The sequence below is a fragment of the Bombina bombina genome, chromosome 4 (genome assembly GCF_027579735.1).
Source record: "Bombina bombina isolate aBomBom1 chromosome 4, aBomBom1.pri, whole genome shotgun sequence".
Classification (NCBI taxonomy): domain Eukaryota; kingdom Metazoa; phylum Chordata; class Amphibia; order Anura; family Bombinatoridae; genus Bombina; species Bombina bombina.
In genome coordinates this window covers 827,240,074-827,250,427 of record NC_069502.1, presented here as the reverse complement: position 1 = coordinate 827,250,427, position 10,354 = coordinate 827,240,074, and the positions used below count along the sequence as shown (strand labels likewise).

At 37.9% G+C, this 10,354-nt stretch overlaps 1 non-coding gene across 1 annotated transcript; it reads left to right on the top strand.

Moving 5' to 3' along the window:
- The first annotated feature begins 8,308 nt into the window (after positions 1-8,308).
- Positions 8,309-8,422, top strand: LOC128658547 (U5 spliceosomal RNA). Its single transcript, XR_008402227.1, has one exon. It is a non-coding gene; the product is annotated as a U5 spliceosomal RNA (small nuclear RNA).
- The last annotated feature ends 1,932 nt before the right edge of the window (positions 8,423-10,354 follow it).

Below are 10,354 nucleotides of genomic sequence, written 5' to 3'. Positions count from 1 at the left end.
AATTACTTGAAATTTGTTAGGGAAGAAATGATGTATGGGAAATATAATATCCAACCTGTAAAAGAAATGAACAAATGGGGACACTTAGTGGAGAACAAATAAAATTACAGGGTAATAATGAATGGGCAAAAACAAAAGGTAATTTCCTTACAATGTAGCAGATGTAACCGGTGTCACGTCGAAATGTGCGACCCGATGGAATGTGCGACCATGACATCACCACATTCCTGAGCACACACGTGACTGGTTGCAAAATCAGACGGAACAGCTGTCTGTCATCGGATTTTGTAACCAGAAAGTGTGCATGTGACAGACGGGTCATAGAATTTGTACACCACTGTTCCTAATAACATTAAAGATTGGACTAATGTCTCATCAACTAGGATGTATGATGGGCAGCTTTATTAACTTGTGTTTGCGTACAGTGTAATTATCAAATAGACCCGAAGCATCACAGTTAGAGCCACGTCAGACAGTTACCTGCGAAATTTATCATAATACAAATAAAGTTGAAATGACTGTAGAAAGCAATAGAAAAAAAGTTTGGAAGTTATTGAAACTGAAACAATTTTGAACATGGCATTACCCCATGACTTGTGTCATATCTGTGTGCTACATACTGTTAGTCAATGTGTTTAGTAATAGTGACGTTTATAAACCACAGATTGAGACCACAGTAACACTAGTCAGACAGCACGTAAGTCTGTACTGACAATAGTAGATTGTACACCATATTCTAATGGGTGTCAAGTCTCTCCCTCTGAGCAGTCAGCATTCTTGGTATGGTCCCTGGGAGGAGGGGCAGGGCATAGCCTGAGAAGGAAGTGTCTCTAGCAGCTGATTGGTGGTCAACCAGTCACGTGTATGCTCAGAAATGTGGTGACGTCACGGTCACACATTCCGTTGGGTCGCAGATTTCAACACAACATCGTCTACAAACAAACAGCTCAGGAGGCAGAGATAACTGAAAGGACTGTGCGTTAGCTCTGAGGTAAGTTTGAGCGCGGGAAAATGGGCGAGAAGGAAAAGGGGGCGTGTCGAGTGAATACCAGGAGAAAAACGGCTGACACTGAAAGCAGCCTAGGGAACAAAGGGACCAATAAAACCCCAAATTAGGAAGCGACACAAGCGGTAAGGACCGCAACATCAATACATAAATAAAAACTAAAGTATGAAGAAAATTAAAAACATTTTATTAAACGATGATAAAAAATAAGGGGATAAAGGAAAGGAAACTTATGTAAGTGAAATATATTATCCAACCGGTAAGAAAAAAACAATACTTAGGGAAATACAAATATTGTTAACAAAATAAATATAGAATGTACTTATCTGCACAAGCAGCAAAAAGAAAGAGGAGGAATTGGGACTATTTGGACAGTTTATGGGCACTACGATCATGCTTATTGGCTTATCTCATCAGCTCATTTGCATGTCTCTTGTTCATTGGTTGTTCTTGTTTTCACTGTTATGTTCAACTTGTTTATTTTTTATTGATGTGTTGTTTCTTTGGAAAGCTGCATAAATAGTAAAAAGAAGGCAAAGTAAAATAGGAGTCTCTGTGCTTGTAATAAAATCCCTGTAACTAGTACAGACTTGCATGGAAGTAACAATACAAAAACGCAGCTCACAGCGCTGAATTGCAACTAAACTCTCAGCTTCCGTACAGAGCTAACTGGTCGTGTAAGGCTCATTTACATAACCACAATGCATTGTGATGTTTAGTTTAAAAAAAAAAAAAAAAAAAAAAAAGTACTTTTTTTATACACTAATTGTTTTTTCAGTTATACATATTTACATTTTGTTCACAATGATATTATTTTCCTATTTTATTTAACAACAGCTACTCACTGTGAAATTTCCCACTCCTCACGCTCAGTAGAAAAGCCCATGCTCACACCTAGGACAGATCCTGAAGAATAATTATGTTTAAGTAATTCATAGACTCATTTTGAGTTAAAACATTTTTTGAATGCCTGCTACTCATGTAGTTTGGTTAATAATGGTGTGAAAAACAGATAATAAAAAACCAATATAGACAAGAGGTAATCTTTCCTGCCAGGCTTAAAGTGTCTACATTGGAACAACTGTTTTTCTGACACAGACAAATTGAAATCACACGATTGCGAGATTTCAATTACTGGATCAGGTCTGGGGGGCGTCCCTAGGAACGCCTTCTAGACTGCGTTCAAATCCAGGAAGCACAGAAGGCTTCAGGACAGCCGTTTGCTATGACGTTTTATTCCGTCATAACTACTCTAAAGCCCAGTGTACTCATGACGGAATAGAACGCATCAAAAGGTTAAGAATACTTTTGTTGCTTGTTTTGTCTTCTGGATTGCTATATAGGATTTAATATACAGTGACATATGTCAATAAAATATTATGTAAACTAATTTCCCATATTAGTATTATTTAATTTGCTTTGTTCTCGTAATATTCTTTGTAGAAGAGGCTTAACAGACCAGTCAACACAGTAGATTTGCATAATCAACAAATGCAAGATAACAAGACAATGCAATGGCACTTAGTCTTGAACTTTTTTTCTTACCATTTTTAGTGATGTCTATTTCCACTCCCCCCTGTACCATGTGACAGCCATCAGCCAATCACAAATGCATACATGTACCATGTGACAGCCAAACAAATGCATTCACGTTTATTCTGTGAATTCTTGCACATGCTCAGTAGGAGCTGGTGACTCAAAACATTTAAATATAAAAAAGACTGTGCACATTTTGTTAATTAAAGTAAATTGGAAAGTTGTTTAAAATTGCATGCTCTATCTGAATCATGAAAGTTTAATTTTGACAAGTAGCACTTTGCTATTTCAAAACAGTTTTTTTTAGTAGACAACCCAAAGTATTGATCTAGGCCCATTTTGGTTTCTCACTGAATTTATTTACAAACAGCTTGTGCAATTATGGCACAAATGGTTGTGAATGTTTCTCTGGGATCCCCTTTGCTCAGAAATAGCAGACATATATGGCTTTGGCATTGCTTTTTGGTAATTAGAAGGCCGCTAAATGCCGCTGTGCATCAAATGTGTATTGTGCCCAGCAGTGAAGGGGTTAATAAGAGATAGATAGGGTGATCATATTGTCACTTTAAAAAGGGACACATATGAAAAATACATATGTCAGGGCTGTTTAAAGATATGCTTTGTATAAGAACCCTGACATATGTAATTTTTCATGTATTTTTCAAGCGGCAATATGGTCACCCTAATAAGGGAGCTTGTAGGGTTAATTTTAGCTTTAGTGTAGTGTAGTAGACAACCCAAAGTATTGATCTAGGCCCATTTTGATATATTTCATGCCGCCATTTCACCACCAAATCCCTGACCCCCTCAAACAGCTCTCTACCCTTCCCCACCTCACAATTGTCGCCGCTATCTTAAAGGGACACTGAACCCAAATTGTTTCTTTCGTGATTCAGATAGAGCATGCAATTTTAAGCAACTTTCTAATTTACTCCTATTATCATTTTTTCTTTGTTCTCTTGCTTTTTTATTTGAAAAATAATGCATCTAAGCTTTTTTTTTTGGTTTGGTACCTGGACAGCACTTTTTTAATTGGTGGATGAATTTATCCACCAATCAGCAAGAACAATCCAGGTTGTTCACCAATAAATGGGCCGGCATCTAAACTCACATTATTGCATTTCAAATAAAGATACCAAGAGAATGAAGAAAATTTGATAATAGGAGTAAATTAGAAAGTTGCTTAAAATGTCATACTCTATCTGAATCACGAAAGAAAAAATTTGGGTTCAGTGTCCCTTTAAGTACTGGCAGAAAGTCTGCAACTAAAAGGCTATATATATATATATATATATATATATATATAGTTATTCTGCAGTGTTGGATCCCCCCTAGCCCCCAACCTCCATGACCCCCCCAACAGCTCTCTAACCCTAAAAAAATATGCCTTTTGAAATAAATAAATAAAATCCCCAATTTTCTGTAGTGTAGCTGCCCCCCCAATACCCTACCCCCTCCCAGATCCCTTGCCCAACATTGGATTCCCCCTCCCTCCATCTCATGCATTCAATTGCATCTAATGGAAATGCGGCGCACAAACGCATGCACGCCCCCACCCGTGCGCATAAATAGGAAATAAAACGCCAATAGGCTGCCCACCCACCTCCCTGCTGCTGCTCTCACCCACCAATGATCGGCACCATCAATGGCCGATGCAGAGAGGGCCACAAAGTCTTCAGCGCTTCAAACCCCAGAGGAACATGACCTTGGTCGTTAAATGTTATAAAGTATATTATTAATATAACAATGTTGGTTGTGCAAAGCTGGGGAATGGGTAGTAAAGGCGTTATCTATCGTTTTAAACAATAACAATTTTAGTGTAGACTGTCCCTTTAAGGAGAATGGGAACAGAGAAGAGAAATTTACAGTCAAACTTGTCTCATTAAAGGCACATTTTTGTAGGGGCAGAAGGGTTAGGGTTAATAACTGCCATAAGGGAGTTAATTTTATTATGCACTTGGGATATAAAATTAGACAATTTATCATTCAAGGTATTAACAGAAATTTCCATATTGTCTGATTGAGACATAATGAATTAATAACAAATATAATAATAACAGGGGCACAATTGAATAATAAGGATACATTAAAATAATTGAGGTAAATCAACAATCTGAATTACTTGAAATTTGTTAGGGAAAAAATGATGTATGGGAAATCTAATATCCAACCTGCAAAAGAAATGAACAAATGGGGACACTTAGTGGAGAACAAATAAAATTACAGGGTAATAATGAATGGGCAAAAACAAAAGGTAATTTCCTTACAATGTAGCAGATGTAACCGGTGTCACGTCGAAATGTGCGACCCGATGGAATGTGCGACCGTGACATCACCACATTCCTGAGCGCACACGTGACTGGTTGCAAAATCAGATGGAACAGCTGTCTGTCATTGGATTTTGTAACCAGAAAGTGTGCATGCGACAGACGGGTCGCAGAATCTGTACATCACTGTTAATAATAACATTAAAGATTGGACTAATGTCTCATCAACTAGGATGTATGATGGGCAGCTTTATTAACTTGTGTTTTGCGTACAGTGTAATTATCAAACAGACCCGAAGCATCAAAGTCAGCGCCACGTCAGACAGTTACCTGTGGAATTTATCATAATACAAATAAAGTTGAAATGACTGTAGAGAGCATTAGAAAATAGTTTGGAAGTTATTGAAACTGAAATAATTTTAAATTTGAACATGGCATTACCGCATGACTCGTATCATATCTGTGTGCTACATACTGTTAGTGTTAGTCAATGTGTTTAGTAATAGTGACGTTTATAAACCACAGTTTGAGACCACAGTAACCCTAGTCAGACAGCACGTAAGTCTGTAGTGACAATAGTAGGTTGTACACCATATTCTAATGGGTATCAAGTCTCTCCCTCTGAGCAGTCAGCGTTCTTGGTATGGTCCCGGGGAGGAGGGGCGGGGCATAGCCAAAGAAGGAAGTGTCTCTAGCAGCTGATTGGTGGTCAACCAGTCACGTGTATGCTCAGAAATGTGGGGACGTCACGGTCGCACATTCCGTCGGGTCGCAGATTTCAACACAACATCGCCTACAAACAAACTGCTCAGGAGGCAGAGATAACTGAAAGGACTGTGCGTTAGCTCTGAGGTAAGATTGAGGGTGGGAAAATGGGCGGGAAGTAAAAGGTGGCATGTCGAGTGAATACCAGGAGAAAAACGGCTGACCCTGAAAGCAGCCAAGGAAACAAAGGGACCTGTAAAACCCCAAATTAGGAAGCGACACAAGCGGTAAGGACCGCAACATCAATACATAAATAAAAACTGAAGTATGAAGAAAATTTAAAATATTTTATTAAACGATGATAAAAAATAAGGGAAGAAAGGAAAGGAAACTTATGTAAGTGAAATATATTATCCAACCGGTTAGAAAAAAACAATACTTAGGGAAATATAAATATTGTTAACAAAATAAATATAGAATGTACTTATCTGCACAAGCAGCAAAAAGAAAGAGGAGGAATTGGGACTATTTGGACAGTTTATGGGCACTACGATCATGCTTATTGGCTTATCTCATCAGCTCATTTGCATGTCTCTTGTTCATTGGTTGTTCTTGTTTTCACTGTTATGTTCAACTTGTTTATTTTTTATTGATATGTTGTTTCTTTGAAAAGCTGCATAAATAGTAAAAAGAAGGTAAAGTATAATAGGAGTCTCTGTGCTTATAATAAAATCCCTATAACTAGTACAGACTCGCATGGAAGTAACTGTACAAAAGCGCATCTCACAGCGTTGAATTGCAACTAAACTCTCAGCTTCCGTACAGAGCTGACTGGTCATGAAAGGTTAAATAACCACAATGCATTGCGATGTTTAGTTTATAAAAAAAAAAAAAAAAAAGTACTTTTTTTATACACTAATTGTTTTTACAGTTATACATATTTACATTTTGTTCACAATGATATTATTTTCCTATTTTATTTACACAACAGCGACTCACTATGAAGTTTCTTACTCCTCACTCTCAGTTTTAAAGCCCCTGCTCACACCTGGGACAGATCCTGAATAAAAATATGTACAAGTAATGGATGAATTTGTGGATTCATTATGAGGTAAAACAATTTCTGAAGGCCTGCTACTCGTGTAGTTTGGCTAATAATGATGTGGAAAAACAGATAATAGAAAACAAATATAGACAAGAGTTAAATCGTTCCTGCCAGGGTTAAACTGTTTACATTGGAACATCTGTGTTTCTGATATAGAAAAATTGAAATCACACGATTGTGGGAATTCAATTATTGGATCAGGTCTGGGGGGCGTCCCTAGATCAATACTTGGGGCTGTCTACTACACTACACTAAAGCTAAATTAACCCTACACACTCCCTACAAGCTCCATAATTAACCCCTTTACTGCTGGGCATAATACACGTGTGGTGCGCAGCGGAATTTAGCGGCCTTCTAATTACCAAAAAGCAACACCAAAGCCATATATGTCTGCTATTTTTGAACAACGGGGATCCCAGAGAAGCATTTACAACCATTTGTGCCATAATTGCACAAGCTGTTTGTAAATTATTTCAGTGAGAAACCTAAGGTTTGTGAAAAAGTGAACATTTTTTTTATTTGATCGCATTTGGCAGTGAAATGGTGGCATGAAATATACCAAAATGGGCCTAGATCAATACTTTGGGTTGTCTACTAAAAAAATATATACATGTCAAGGAATATTCAGGGATTCCTGGCTGATATCAGTGTTCCAATGTAACTATCGCTAATTTTGGAAATAGCAAAGTGCTACTTGTACTATTGCCCTATAAAAGCAAAGAACATGTAAACATTGGGTATTTCTCAGGACAAAATGTATAAACTATTTAGCATGGATGTTTTTGGTGGTTGTAGATGCGTAACAGATTTTGGGGGTCAGAGTTAGAAAAAGTGTGTGTTTTTCCATTTTTTCATCATATTTTATAAAAAATGTTATAGTAAATTATAAGATATGATGAAAATAATTGTATCTTTAGAAAGTCTATTAAATGGCGAGAAAAACGGTATATAATATGTGTGGGTACAGTAAATGAGTAAGAGGAAAATTAAAGCTAAACACAAACACCGCAGAAATGTAAAAATAGCCCTGGTCCCAAACTGTCAGAAAATGGAAAAGTGCTGTGGTCCTTAAGGGGTTAATTCCAATATTTTTTTACTTTACGTTTTGATTATTTAAGTTATCTATATATACCTAGCTACCTTCTTTAAAATCCATAAAGTAACAGAAAAGTGACAGCATCTTTAATGTATAGTCTCTTGCAGTTGGTCACCCTGAAACATATTTGACATTTTATAATTTAGTATGTATGAATTTCTCAGGGATGTGTAATTTTGATACCTTATTTATCCTAATCATTTTTGTTCTTTCTAGTTTAAGAATAACTCTCAGCATTAAAGGCCCATGAAAATACCAACACAAGTCTGGGTTTTGTTGAAGTGCACAAAAACATCCCCCCTCCAAAAAAACAAAACAAAACAACAACAAAGAAATAAAATGAACTTTGTGCATGAGTAACCTGACAATGTTCTCATTTGCATACCCATGGTGCATTGCAAAATAGTTTTATAATGTGCTTGTGTTTTATTAATTATCTTTTCAAAACAACCTAAATAAATGTAACTACTTGATTATTTGTCAATATAACCTAAGTGTACATATTTCATACTAAGAAATGTACATTTATTTTTTCACTTTAGGCTTTATAGGAGTTACTCTAAACTCCAGTTATATTTAGATGGTGAACAGGCATACTCTGGTTTCTCTTCAGATTGAATAAATCTTTCGCTTTTTACTAAAGATTTCTGTGGAGAGGAACAGCTATGAGTTTTCAATGATTTTTTGAGGCTCTACATTATAGAGCTACTAATATGAGTTAATAATAGATAAATGATTACTGCAAAATAAATATTATCCTTTTTTTGTGCGTGCTCTTCAAGTATCTGAATAATATAGACTAGTAGAAAATTAAAAAAATATTGCTTAATGTTTAGGATTTTGCTTTATTTGCCCCTTTAACCCCTTAATGACCAAGGACGTACGCCATACGTCCTCAGAAAAAATACAGTTAACGCCTGAGGACGTATGGCGTACGTCCTCGGTTTGGAAAGCAGCTGGAAGCGATCCTCATCGCTTCCAGCTGCTTTCCGGTTATTGCAGGATGCCTCAATATCGAGGCATCCTGCAATAACAATTTGTACCCCTCCGGTGCAGAGAGAGCCACTCTGTGGCCCTCTCTACACCGGACATCGATGGCCGCAATCGTTGGTGGGTGGGAGCTGCAGTGGGAGGCGGGTGGGCGGCCATCGATGGTTTCTGACACACAGAGGGGGCGGCATCGGGGGCGGGAAAGTCAGGGGCGCGCATAGACACGCACGCGTGCACGGGGGGGGGGGGCGGGCGGGCGCGTGCACGGGGAGGGAGCGGGTGGGAACCGCTTACACTACACTATGTAAGTGGGAGGAAGAGGGGGAATAAATGCCCCAAAAAAGTAATCTAAGGGATCTTGGAGGGGGTGGGGGTAGGGGTTGGTCGTGGGGAAGCTACACTACAGAAAAACATAAAAAAATAAAATAAAAAAGAGAAAATATATTGTAAACTGGGTACTGGCAGACAGCTGCCAGTACCCAAGATGGCCCCCAATAAGGCAGAGGGGGGGTTAGAGAGCTGTTTTGGGGGGGATCAGGGAGGTTGGGGGCTAAGGGGGGAAAAAAAACCGTTTATTTTAGTACTGGCAGACTTTCTGCCAGTACTTAAGATGGCGGGGACAATTGTGGGGTGGGGGAGGGAAGGGAGCTGTTTGGGAGGGATAAGGGGGTCTGATGTGTCAGGTGGGAGGCTGATCTCTACACTAAAGCTAAAATTAACCCTGCAAGCTCCCTACAAACGACCTAATTAACCCCTTCACTGCTAGCCATAATACACGTGTGATGCGCAGCAGCACTTAGCGGCCTTCTAATTACCAAAAAGCAACGCCAAAGTCATATATGTCTGCTATTTCTGAACAAAGGGGATCCCAGAGAAGCATTTACAACTATTTGTGCCATAATTGCACATGCTGTTTGTAAATAATTTCAGTGAGAAACCTAAAATTGTGAAAAATTTAGCGTTTTTTTTTATTTGATCGCATTTGGCGGTGAAATGGTGGCATGAAATATACCAAAATGGGCCTAGATCAATACTTGGGGTTGTCTACTACACTACACTGAAGCTAAAATTAACCCTAGAAGCTCCCTACATGCTCCCTAATTAACCCCTTCACTGCTGGGCATAATACACGTGTGGTGCGCAGTCGCATTTAGCAGCCTTCTAATTAGTAAAAAGCAAAACCAAAGCCATATATGTCTGCTATTTATGAACAAAGGGGATCCCAGAGAAGCATTTACAACCATGTATGCTATAATTGCATAAGTTTTTTGTAAATAATTTCAGTGAGAAACCTAAAGTTTGTGAAAAAAATTGTGAAAAAGTGAACAATTTTTTTTATTTGATCGCATTTGGCGGTGAAATGGTGGTATGAAATATACCAAAATGGGTCTAGATCAATACTTTGGGATGTCTTCTAAAAAAAATATATACATGTCAATGGATATTCAGGGATTCCTGAAAGATATCAGTGTCCCAATGTAACTAGCGCTAATTTTGAAAAAAAGTGGTTTGGAAATAGCAAAGTGCTTTTATGGCCCTATAACTTGCAAAAAAAGCAAAGAACATGTAAACATTGGGTATTTCTAAACTCAGGACAAAATTTAGAAACTATTTAGCATATGGTTTTTTTTTGGTGGTTGTAGAAGTAT